We start from the raw sequence: 13,867 nt of genomic DNA on the forward strand, positions 1-13,867 counted from the left end.
ACGGCCAATCGGGGGGCGGGGTCCAGAGAGGGGTGTGGAGGGGAGCCGGGTTAGGCAGGGGGGCCAATCCCGCAGCCCGCCCGCCTGCGTCGCGCGGTTAGAGTTGGAAAGTAAAATATTTCGATCCAGGTCCAAGCAAAGGAGGGCCCGCGTCGGGCGCGAGTTGTATTTTGCTGCGAATTATTTCTCTTCTTGCTGCTTCATTCTCATCTCAGTCCTTGAGTCTCCGCTTCGCTCCATCCCTGCTCAATTTCTGCCTACCCGCTCCTTCCTCCCAGCTGAGAGCAGGGACCGTGGTACTCCCTAGGGTGCCAGTTTCTCCTCGCCCAGGATTGTAACTGATGAGATGAGCATTGCCCTAAGGAACAGATGCGAAGCATTCAGCACACCATGGTTATTGGTAGAAAGAAAATGATCCTTTCCCCGTGGTCGAAAATCTTTAGAGGCGGCCATGGCCATGGTAATGGTAACAACAATAGCAACTCACATATATGCATCTGTGTCACGTACTGTGTGCTTGACTTTGCGTATTATCTCATTTAATTCTCTTAACAACCCTCTGTGAACAAATGTCACACATGATATTCATGGACAAACAGCAGAGGGTAAGTTGCCCTAGTTCACATAGCAAGGAAGGAGTAGACTCCACGGGCCCATCTAACTCCTCCTCACTAACCATTCCTGGGAACCTGTCCTGATGATCACTTTCTGAAAATTCCTGAAGTGTTCGATTTCGACATTAAAAGCTACTTACTATAAATAAGTTAGTATCTGTACTCCACTGAGAACACTGTGTAGCCTAGAGTGGTCTGCAAGGGTAAGCTATCATCTTCATCATCACCACCACCACCACCATCGTCGCCATCATCATCAGCTTCAAGACACCTTTTCTCCATGCATTCAAATAAGATCCATTACATGTACTTTTGTATCAAGTGGAGAAGTCCTCCTTGGGCTATATTTACATTAAACAGTTTTAACTCCCTTTGATACAGTTGGGTTATCAACAATCATGAGATTTAAAGGTGAGAAGGATTTCAGTAAGCATGAAACTTCCTACTCAACACTCTGAGAGATGGATCATAAATCACAGGTACTAACCTTTCCTATATTTATGCTGAGTGTCAGGGCAAATCACCCTGTTTTCCAGGGAAAACTGGCCTCGAGGAGACCCCAAAGAAACCAGGTGCACAGACTGAAAAGGCTCTGTAATAGATGACAGAGTGTCAAGAACCAGAGCAGCAATAATCACCCAGGAGAGAATGCAGGCCAGACTGCCTGGCTGCAACTCCTGTCTCAACCGTTTACTACCCGTGGGTTCAAGTTACGTCACCTCTCTAGGCCTCAGTTTCCTCATTTGTAAAATGAGAATTAAAATCGTGCCTAACTCATAGGTTTCTTGATGATTATGTGATTATGTGTGCACATACAGAGCTTTAAACAATGTCTGGTACAAAGTAAGGCCTCAGGGAACCTGGGCCACTATTACACATGATATACAAATATGATGATTCAGAGCTTTTGCTTTTGCACTCTTATGGATTCACACAAGTTTGATTTGTGGAAACTACTATATTACAGGAAGATGTCCCTTTTTCAGCGAGTCATTGTGTTCGGGGGCATTTCATCACCAGGGTCTATTGACCTGACTGTTTTCAGGTATTTCCTTACAACATAAAAAAAAGAGCTTTGGTATGAAGTACAACATGAAATACAAAACAAAAGCAACATCAGTTTATTGAAAAAGCAGGTCTGAAATCTGCACTACTGTGACTCCATGAGCATTTGATATTCTAATGATAAAAATTCAACCAATCATAATTCAGCAAAGCCCAGATCACCCACAGGTCACACACAGAGGCATCTGTAGAGTCAGGTTTCAGAACTCAGGCACTAACTGGCAGAAAGAGTTGTGAAGTTAAGATCTTGGGTTGTAACTTCCTGAGTTCATATTCCAACTTTATCAGTTGGGCTATCCCTTAACCTATGTGACTGTCGGGTTTTTCATCTATTAAGTCAGAATAGCAGATGCTCCCATAGGGTCATTGTGAGAATTATTAAGTGAGATAACTTTTACAAAGTACGTAGCACAGTGCCCAGCACAGGTGGGCACTCTTTAATGTTGTCTACTGTTGGTATTATTCATAAGCAATACAGAAAGATTGGAAATATGAGTTGCCTTTGATAAAGACTAAAACTAAAATGATTAGGTTATTATTATCATTATCTATTAATGGGAGAAAAAATCCCAAGATGAAGGTCTAAACGATCACAGCATAGATATACAAAAGGCCACTCAAGGGAGGCCAGCAAAGTATACCTGTGTGACTCAATTAGCCATAAATAGAGTGTGTCCCTTGGAAAGGAAGTTGGGCAGCCATGGAAGCACAGAGAAGTGGCAAGAAGCAGAGAGGCCCTGAGAATCCTCTACTGTCCATAGGATGTGGAGGCAACATTGTGGCCACAGAATCTGAGGGTGTGGTCCCTTTGGCAAGGTTCCCTGTAAAGTGGGGATGTCCCTCAGGCTGTCTTAGCCAAAGGGCTTTTCCTAACAGCATCCACATTCTTTGGCTGTGACTCTACTTCCCTAGCCCTCCTTGTGGTTAGAATCTGACTTCCCACATAGCATAACTTAATAAACTGACATTCCAGGTCTACCACAGTCCCAGGCACCCCGTTAGTTGTGAGAATCAGTCTCTCAGGGTCCAGTTACCCCTGATAAATATCAACAATGGATCTGCAGACCTCCCAGACAAAGGCTTTTCCAGTTAACTTTCTCTTAGAAAATCCTGCCATGCCATCTCTTCACATTTCTATAGTATATATCAGAACTAGTAAGGTATATGTGAAATCTAATTCCAGGCCTTCCAATCCTAAATTCAATGTTCTTTCCATTTTGGAAAATCTAAGAAGCATCTTTCCTATGGGCTTGAGCATAAATTCCTCAACCTTATTCTTATTCAAAGAGCTTTAAAGGGGAGATTTAGAAAGACAGTCAGTGTCCTAAACCCCAGATGTGCACTGAACAAAGGAAACAGACTGGTTAACTGTTCTTTCTACCATTACACCTAAAAATAGTTAATAAAACTAAGTGTGAAGTAAAACTGAGTGAAGTAAGCCAGAAAGAGAAAGAAAAAATCACATTATATCACTTATATGTGGAATCTAAAAAAAAAATACAAACAAACTTATTTACAAAACAGAAACAGACTCACAGACATAAAAAACAAACTTATGGTTACCAAAGGAGGAAGGGGGTGGGAAGGGATAAATTGGGAGTTTTTGAGATTTGTAGATACTAACTAATATATATAAAATAGATAAACAAGTTCATACCTTATAGCATAGGAAACTGTATCTAATATCTTGTAGTAACCTATGGCGAAAAAGAATATGAAAACGAATATATGTATTTTCATGTATGACTGAAGCATTATGCTGTACACCAGAAATTGACTCAACATTGTAAACTGACTATACTTCAATAAAAATACATAGATTAAAAAAAAAAGAAACAGCCTGAGCGTTGGAGCACAAATGCATGTCATACTGGCAAACGTGTTTGCAGACAAGTGCTCATTGAAAGCAAAGCTTGGGCCAAAGGAGTGGACTCACAGTGCCTACTAGTGGTTTTCTTCTATCATTGCATAGCTGATAAAAACATTTTCTGTGTAAAAGGGCCTATGACTTGTAGGCAAACATGATTAACCGCAAATTCCAAATGTGTTATCACTATATCCAAATGGAATGAAATCTGTGAAAGATTTCCTCATATATTAAGAAAGATGCATCTCTTTAGGAAACTAAGCATGAAAACATAGGACATACATGGGCAAGGGCAGAGGGAAGACCTCTCTTGGTCTCTGAAACCATCTGCTGTGCTTGGTAAAGTGGAGATTTCTTCAGTAGGAGGGAGGTGTGCTACTCGGGTCCCAAGCAGGAAAAGCTCTGATTACCTCGAGACACTGACATCAGTCAAGGTCTCTCCATCAAGAGAAGAGCAGCACATTCACAAATAACTTCCATCTAGAATTTCAAATTCCACTAGTGAAAATTTTGCCTTTTTAGGGTCCTATTTCTTGGCCTTCATGGTGCAATTAAAATACCATTCTTTCAGAAGCCATGTTATTCCAAATTTCCCCTTTGTCCACTTGGAGATAAAGCAAAATGATGAAAAGTTTTACTTGGAGTGTTAGGGTTTGAGTCTTTTCCAGAATGTTTTCTCTCTCTGCTTTCAAAGAGCCAATTCTCTTTATCTGCTTCTCTACCAGAAGTTTCAGATGGTACGATGTCTAATCCAAGCAATGAGATCACACTTTCTGAAGAGCAGTAAAAGTCCTTAGTTTTAGCTCAAACTGGAGGTCACATTTTCTGAAAATATAATAGAAATATGGTATGTAAGGATGAAAGGGAAATTAACTAGAAAGTCACACCATTAAATTTGCTTGGATATCAAGAAGAGGTGTTTGCATTTAGCTATCTAAGACAACAAAACGCAGAGCAACTTGTCTTTAAGTCTTTGACTGAAAATGTATGAATTATAAAGTGACTAAAACTATCACGTCTCCTCTTATTATTCACTCAGTACATAATATAAAATCACAAATTATGTTACCAACACTATACTATTCCGTAAAAAAAATGGCTAGAAGAGAAGCCCATGTCTCAATTATACCAATAGTTTTGTTTCTTTGTTTCTTACATAAATAAAGATCCTATTTTATGAAATTAGCCTGAATGGGAACATTCATGGACACTGAGATCCAAGGGGGATATCAGAGCAGGGAGGTCAAAGGCACTGTATTGGAATCTTGGCTCCATTACTTACTAGTTGTGTGGCCTTGGGCAAGTTATTTAACCTCTCTGTTAAGTAACTCTGTTTAGTAACTAATGTTCTGTTTCCTGCCAGTAAAATGGTCTTTAAAATAGTAATTTTTTCATGATAGCTATGAGAATTGAATGCATTACTGCATGTAAAATGCTTGGAGCAGTGCCTAACACAGATAATATTCAATAAATATTAGCTTTTATACCAAAACTAGTTAATCAGTTGATTGTAAACCTACCTGAAATCAATATAATCTTAACCTTCATATTACACAGCAGTGAAATTTAAAACATTTCATAGTCTGATAGCAAAAGTACAAGAATTTGAAAGGAAAGCAAATGCCATTTCTTCCTCTAATTACAAGTCCTTTTTAACAGCTAAGATACTTCTAGTCACTCTCCTTTTTTTGACATTAAGATTTGACAACTAAATAGTTCTTTTTTAATCCACTGATGATGTTTTTGCTAGGAATTAGCTCGGCCACTGGGGGGCTCTCACAGTCTCTCGTTAGTGCTATTTAAAAGTGATTCACTGAAAATAAAACAAAGAACAACCGTTACAAAATACCAGTAACACAACTGATAAACCCCTTTTCAAAAGTAATTCAGCAGCATATAGCAAACAGAATAGTATACGTATATTCTTTGACCCAGCTTCTAAAATTCTATCTAAAAAATTATTATGAAAGTGCTCAATTAACTTTTTCAATTTATATTTCAATTCAGTGTTCAAGAAGTAGATGATCTGTTACAAAACATTAATTTCAAAATGTAAATTTTTCAATTTTATTTCAAAATATCTGTAGAGTTGGAGACTGGTTTTTGAATATATAGAAATATATTTGGAAAATAGATACTGAAATATGAACGAGCAGCTCCTTGGCGCAGCGAGACTGAGGGGCTTTTCCCTCTTCTGTCCTTTAGGCGTTTTCCAATTTTCCATAATGAACATGAGTTGATTTTAAAGTGAGAGGAAAAGAAGTTTTTCATTTAAAGTATTTTTGATATTTTAAAGTATTTTATAAGGGACTACAGAGAGTACTCATGTGACCATCCTGATAATTATGTTACTACCTCACTGGTGGCCCTCTTTACCTTCAGCAAAGTTCAAACCCTTTAGGATGGAACATCAAACAGGCCCTTTATGACTCAAACCCCTCGACAAGCTCCCTTCCACCGTACAGCCCCTACTCCAAGCAGTGTCCACACCAGTCATAAGGAACTCCTTGGCAGTTCCTCATAGAGGAACGTCACACTTTCTCATCCCCTACGTTTTATACCTGCTCTTAATTCTGTAAGAAGTGACCTTTTCACCCAGCTACTTTCCAGTCAGCCAAAATTAGCCCAAGAACCTCCCATGACAGGACTTTCCTACCTCTTCCTATGAAGTTCTGAAGGGTTCCCATAACACCTTGTGCATGCATTTATCAAAAGATAAATTACCCAGATTATCCTATCTAGTTTCTAATTTAACCGTGTGAATTGTCGTCTCAGAAAGTATAACTTTGCATTCATTACTAGCCTCCAACTATCCTCACGCAGATCCTTCTGCCTAGAATTCTTTCCAACATGGCCACAGCCCTCTCTCTCCAGCTCACATCCCTCAAAGTTCCATCCAAAACTTATGTGGAATAGGAACACTTCTCACCCTCCAGGTGGAGTGAAGTCTACTCCTCCTGTCCCCCTAGCCCTCTGTATAGGACTTAGCCATGCTGCTTTAAAATTATCTATTCAGCTGGCCAGGAGATCCTCAAAGGCAGAAGCTGTGCCTGACTCATTCCAGTAAGTCCAACATCTAGCAGAGTATCAGTGACAGACCAGAGCAAACAGTAATCATTGTTATCTGAGCTAAACACCTTCTTTTAAAACTTTCCAAACTAAAGTTCTAGTTTTAATGTCTAAAACACTGTGGTTTTAACCAAGATGATTCTGGAGGGAAGTCCTGGTCCTGTCCTGTGGTAAGCAGCCTCTAAGATGAGTCCCAGTGACCCCCACCTCCTGATTGTCACACTCTTGTGTAGTTCCTCCCCAATGTTCCAGGGTGAGTCTGTAAGAACAAGAGCATAGGACAGAAGTGATGGTATATCACTTGCAAGATTAGGTTATAAAAAGACTGTGGCTAAATAAAAGAGTGGTAAGAAAAATGATGAACTACGAAACTCCAAGCCCTCATTCTCCACAGCAGCATCCAAAAAAGAGAGAGACAGAATGCTGGGACCAACTTTGTTGATGCTCTGGAAAATAGTCAAAGGTTTATAGCAATCAAACCAACACACAATCAAGGAAAAGCCATTCGTAAAGCTAGGAAATACAACTTTTTATTTCATAATTAGAGCTAAGATTTAGAATGCAAGCACCTGAAGATAGAAACAGTGTTTTATTTTACCTTCACACTGAAGTACTTGGTGAGACAGAAAGAAACCTGACCAAGGAACAGGAACACCAATTTTCCATGAAGTGAAAGAGATTCTAAGAGTATTGGGTGCTTAAGCTCAGAGTCAAGTCTTGGCATGTCAGAATCTTAATCAGGAATAAAAATTCTTCCCCGTGTCAGTAAGCAATATCCCAGGAAGTTCCCTACTTACAAATGGTTTGTGTTACAAAGTTTTGTTTGGAAATTAAAATGGAGAAACAATCATATAAAAAAAATTACAGAGCCACTGATGAAATAATTGAGAAAATTTGCAATGCAAAAACGTTATATACAAAGCTCTGAGTCAGGGTTTCTGCTGAGCAGGATGGTGGTGCCTTTTTAAAAATTCTTTTCCTAATGCTTGGGGATTATTCTGATTTGTGGGGCTTCTTCACGAGGTAGAAGGCAGAAACTTGGTTCCCTTCCTTGTAGCAAGGGTCTCAGATTTCCCCTCCTCTCTATTTATATTCTAATGAGAAGGACCTGGGGAAGGAGGAGGCATGTGGAGCACATTCTGGTGAACCGGGCAGCAGTGAGGTCCAGCTTTAAAGAAGCAGGTGTCTGGGTGGAGCCCGTTACCCAGCTCTGGTGACTGGGGGCCATTCCCTTGAGCCCAGTGCCCGGAACAGTAGGACCCCCATCAGAGCAATGGTGGTGTAATTTGTCAGCAGTTCCTGACTGCATAGCCTCCTAACCTGACTTTGAGACCCTCTCTCAGACATTGTACAAACTGCTGACTCTTCTTTAATCAATTCCTTTCATATTAAAACTAACTAGAGTGGGTTCCACTATTTGCAACTACAATATCTGATGTAGTTTCTTCCCCAGTGATGTTTGGGATGACTCGCTTAGCAGCGGGGTGGGGGTACATGATCTTTTCCTTGTCTTTGCCCACAAGCTGCATTGATTCCACACACCAGAGTTAAACAAAGTTGCAGGTATTTTTGCGTCAGTCCCAGAAGCAGCCTGTGAAATGGAAAGGACATTGGATCCGGAGGGCAGGCCATGGCTCTAGTCTACCTTACCACTCTCTTGCTGCAGTGGTTTTATGCAAGTCATTTCTTCTGTTTAGGCCTTAGTTTTCTTATTTGTGAAATAAGAGAATTATACTCAACAAACTCTAAGGTCCCTTCCAATTTCAGCAGCCTGTGATGAACCGCTTTGGTGTTTTTATTATTTGAGAGTTTTTATTATTTGAGAGTTATTTCTGTTGTCCAGATCTGCGCTATCTGATACATGAGCTACTAACCACATGTGGCTATTTAAGTTTAAGTTGACTAAAATTCAACAAGTTTACAAATTTAGCTCCTTAGCTGCACTAGCCACATTTTAAGTGCTCATTGGTCACATGTAGCTACTGGCTATCATATTGGACAGTGCAGATATGGAACATTTCCATCATCGTGAACATTCTCTTGGCTAACACTGGCCTAGATGATAATGCCACTTGTCTACTTCCTTTGTTGAGATGCTGGGTGTTCTATTGTATTTCTCCCTGTGTACTTGAAAGATCAACATCCATTGTATTAGCCATTCAGCTTGCCCCAAATGGAATTCCTTATCTACTCTTCCCTCTCTCAATAGCCCCTTTGTCCCAACCCTACTCTCTCCTCTATCTTAGGGAGTGGCATCCCATCCACATTAACCAAGGCAGAAACCGTGGGGTCAGTCTGGAAATGTCCTTCTTCATCTCCCCCCACATTCCCCATTTTGGTCCCTGAATTCTGTCATTTCCTCCTATTAAATATTAAGTGAACATGCCCTGTTTCCTCACTTCTGTGGTGTCTGCCATCACCGAGGCCCCCCCTCATCTTCCGCTTCCCTTCTATTATGAACCTCACCTTTACTTTCTTCCTCATTCCAGTCTGTCCCCTCAATTTACACCCAGGGTTATTGAATTAAAACAATTTGCAGACAAACCAACAAAAGGCAGTTTCAATTCACCCTTCTCCTTCCTCCACAGCCATGTATTCAACTGCCTTTTCCAGACTTAACATTTAGTCCATGCACAATCGCGGTTAACTTTTATTCATTTCCCATTTTCTTCTTTCATTCATTTTCTTCTTTCTTTTTGTGCGTGCTTGTGCCCCTCTTCCTGTATAGGCCTTCTCAGCACGCGGTTCAGAGGTCACCTCAGTAAAGTTCTTGCTGACTCCCCTGGAAGATTTAGGGGCCCCCCATGGGGTGCTCTGCCATCCTGTAGGTAAGGGTCAGTAGCTGGGGCTCAGGCTCTGGCGTCCAGCTGCCTGGGTTTGGATGCCTCTTGCATCACTATTTACTCTATAACCAACTTGACAGCTCTGTACTTGACTTTCTGCATCTGTAACATGAGTACTAGTAATAATACATCCCTCCTTCATTGGGCCTTTTTTAAGAATTACATGACATATATTTAAAGTGCTTAAAATTGCACTCAGCATGGGGGAAGCACCTAATAATTGTTCGTTGTTGTCATCATCATTATACTCTCTCTTGCCATCTTGTTCATCCTCTGGATGTTAGCAGACTGAATGGCAACGCTGATTTTTTTTTTTTTAAGAGAAATCTAGGATTCTCCTTTCTCATGGGTTTGATGAATTATATGTAAGCTCCTTGAGAGCCAGAATCATGAGGTTGCTTTCTCCTACATTTTCTTTGAGCACCTGGCAACAGACGGTGTGTCCACAGGATGGACGTAAACAGGTGGAGCTGGCTGCAGCCCAAACCCACCCAGCTCTCGCACCTACTAGCTGTGTAACTTGATTAGCAAGTTTTTTTTTTTCATATCACTGCTGCTTTTAGGAGGAAAGTCAGACACTTCAAATGTCTGAGTTAAACCAAGCAAATAAATACCACACAAGTAAGATCAGTCATTCTAAATGTAGGGATCCACTAATTTAATCCATCAGATTGTTTCAGTATTTGCTATGGCCTAGAAAGCCTACTCAGTACTTGGAACACAGTAATAAGCAAAGATAGACACAGTTCCTACTCTCACAGAAAGAAAGGAAGAAAGAGAGAAAGAGAGAGAGAGAGAAAGAAAGGAAGGAAGGAAGGGAGAATCTTCAAAATAACAGGAAAGTTTGGGGGCATTTTTATTCACACTTTTGCCTCCCTACTCCAGTGCAGCAGCAGTTTTGAGGTTGAAGCAGCAGCAGCCCAGTTTCCTCCCTTGAACAAGAGGGAACAGAGCAGAGCTTACTTGAAAACCATCAGTACATCTGTTCTGACCTGTCTGGGACATACTTGAACTAACACAAGACTCTCATCTTCAGTTCACCCAGCTTGGAACTTAGATGGAGAAAGCAGTAGGCACTGCTTGTAAAAAATTACAGACTCACAGATGCCTGGGACAAGAGATTATAGGTGGAAACAACCAATAGACTGTCTAAGAACTGGAGGCGAGTTAGATAAAATTCTTCAAGAAGTTAGGGCATTCAAAAGCAGCTCTCTATAGGGGGGATTTAGAAAACTACATACATGCCCAGGCAAGATGTGTACCCAGAAAAGACCTGAAAAGGCCTTAAGTTTTTACTGTGGGCTGATTCCTAGGATCAGAGTAAGCCTACCTAAGTACTAACGGAGTGTCTTAACACAAAACCAAGCTGCAAAGACTGGAAGAAGTAATTGGATTTTTTTGCTTTTCTGCTTCTCTTCTTTAAATTTTTTTGTGTGAGTTTTTGTTGTTTTGTTTGTTTAGCTCCTGGCATTCAAGGAATCTGTCAAAATATTAGCTGAACATGAGCTAAAGGAACAGACAATTCTGTGACCACACACAATAAGGAATAGTCTTTGCAAAATAGTGTGGAAAAAATCTCAAAGCAAATAAACTACCACAACCTTCAGCAATAATAATTTTTTTAACAAACTGCAAACCCTGGTGAAGAGGGTAAATCTGATTTCCAAAGTTACATTATAATTGTCAAAAGCTTAATTTTCAACAACAAAAAATATCACAAGGCATACAAAGAAAGAAAAAATATAATACATTCCAAGGAACAAACAAATTGACAGAAACCACCCTTGAAAATGCCAGTTATTGGATTTGCTAAACAAAGACTTCAAAACAACCATACTAAATATGCTCAGAAAAACTAAAGAAAAATCTGAACAAAGAACTAAAGGAAATCAGGAAAGCAATTTACAAACTAAATAAGAATGTCAGTAAAAGAGAGAAATTATAAAAGCAAACCAAATAGAAATTCTGAAGCATTATGGGAGTCCTAAAGAAGAAAGGGGAGATTATTTGAAGATTCATTGAAGAAATAATCTGAAAACTTTGCAGATGTGATGAAACACCTAAATCTACAAATCTAAGCAGCTCAGTGAACTGCACATAAACTCCCACACCAAGAAACGTTATAATTAAACTGTTGAAAGACAAAGGGAGAATTCTGAAAGCAGCTGGAGAAGTGACTCCTGAATATGGAATCCTTAATAAGATTACCAGCAGACTGCTCAGCAGAAACTTTGAAGACTAGAAGTCAGTGGAATGATGTAAAGTGCTGAAAGAAAGAACTTTCAACCAAGAAATTTATATCTGGCAAAACTGTCCTTCCAAAATGAGGGAGAAATTAAGACATTACCAGATAAATAAATGCTGACTACCCCTAGACCTACTCTACAAGAAATGTTAAAGAGAATCCTTTAGATTGAAACAAAGGACACAAGACAATAACCTGAAGCTGTAAGAAGAAATAAAAATCTCCAAGAAAGGTGAATACATGAGCAAATATAAAAGCCAGTATTATTGCAATTTTACTTTGTAACTATGTTTTATTTCCCAAGATGGAAATTTATAGCTATAAAGGCATCCACTAAAAAAGATCTCAAATTAATAATCAAACTGTAAACCTTGAGGAACCTAGAAAAATAAGAGTAAACTAAACTCAAAACTTGTAGAAGGAACTAATAAAGATTAGAGTGGAAATAAAGAATATAAAAACAAGAGAGAAAATCAATGAAATAAAAAGTTGATTCTATGAAAGTATCAACAAAATTGACAAACACTTAGATACACTTAGGGGAAAAAAACTCAAAAATTCCTAAAATCAGAAATGAAAATAGGAACATATTAACCTATTTTACAGAAATAAAAAGGATTTTAAGAGAATACCATGAGCCATCAAATTAGATAACCTACATGAAATTGATAAATTCTTAGAAATACACAATCTACCAAAAGCGACTCATGAAGAAATAGGAAATAGGTAAACCTGTAACTAGTAAAGAGATTAAGTCAGTAATCAAAAACCTCCAAACAAAGAAAAGCCTAGGACCAGATGGCTTCACTGCTGAGGTCTACCAAATATTAAAAGAAGTAAGACCAGTCCTTCTCAAACTTTTCCTAAAAAATCAAAGCAAAGAGAACCCTTTCTAACTCATTCTATGAAGCCAGGATTAACCTCATATCAACACCAAAGACACTGCAAAACAAACAAAACCTAGAGACTAATATCCCTTACGAATATAGATGCAAACATCCTCAACAAAATCTCGGCAAACCAAATTCAGCGTATTAGACTATATATAAATGTATGAAATTAAACATGTTGTACACCTTAAATTTATAGAATGTTATATGTCAAATGCATTTCAAATAAATAAATAAACAACAGCATATTAAAAGGATTAGATACCATGAGCAAGTAGGATTTATTCTTGGAATGCAAAAGATAGTTAACTTATGAAAACCAAGCAATGTAATACATCATAGCAATAACATGAAGGAAAAAACTACATTATCATCTCAATTGATACAGAAAAATCATTAAACAAAATTCAATGCTACCTCATGGTAAAAAAAAAAAAAAGTACAGAAGAGAACTTCTTCAACATGATAAATAGGCCATATATGAAAAAAAAACCCCAGCTAACATAATACTCAAAGGTAAAAGACTGAAAGCTTTCCCTCTAAGATTAAGAACAAAACAAGGACACCTGATTTCACCACTTCTATTCATATAGCATCAGAGGTTCTAGCTAGAGCAATTAGGCAAGAAAAAGAAATAAAAAGCATCCAAATTGGAAAAGAAGTAAAATTACCTGTATTCACAAATGATGTGACCTTATACATAGAAACTCTTAAAGACTTCACACACACAAAAAAGAGCTCTCAGCTAATAAATAAATTTAGCGAAGTTCCAGGATACAAAGTCAACACTGCAAAATCAATTGCATTTTCTACACATTGGCAATGAACAATCTGAAATAGAAACTAAGAAAACAATTCCAGTAAGAGCTAAAAATATAACACTCTTAGGAGAAAACATGTGAAAAGCTTCATGACACTGGATTTTGGCAATGATTTCTTGGATATACCACCAAAAAGTACAGACAACAAAAGAAAAAATAGGTAAGTTGGACTTGATCAAAATTTAAAACTTTCGTGCATCAGAGGGGAGGGTATAGCTCAAGTGGCAGAGTACGTGCTTAGCATGCATGAGGTCCTGGGTTCAAGCCCCAGTATGCCATCTAAAATTAAATAAATAAATAAAACTAACTACCCCCCCCAACACATTAAATTTAAAAATTAAAAAAAAAACTTTTGTGCATCAAAGGACACTATTAAGAGTGAAAAGACAACCTAAAGAATGGGAGAAAATAGTAAACATCTCAACTTAAAAATGAGCAAAGGACTTGGATAAG

This window comes from Camelus ferus, chromosome 1 (genome assembly GCF_009834535.1).
Source record: "Camelus ferus isolate YT-003-E chromosome 1, BCGSAC_Cfer_1.0, whole genome shotgun sequence".
Taxonomy (NCBI): Eukaryota; Metazoa; Chordata; class Mammalia; order Artiodactyla; family Camelidae; genus Camelus; species Camelus ferus.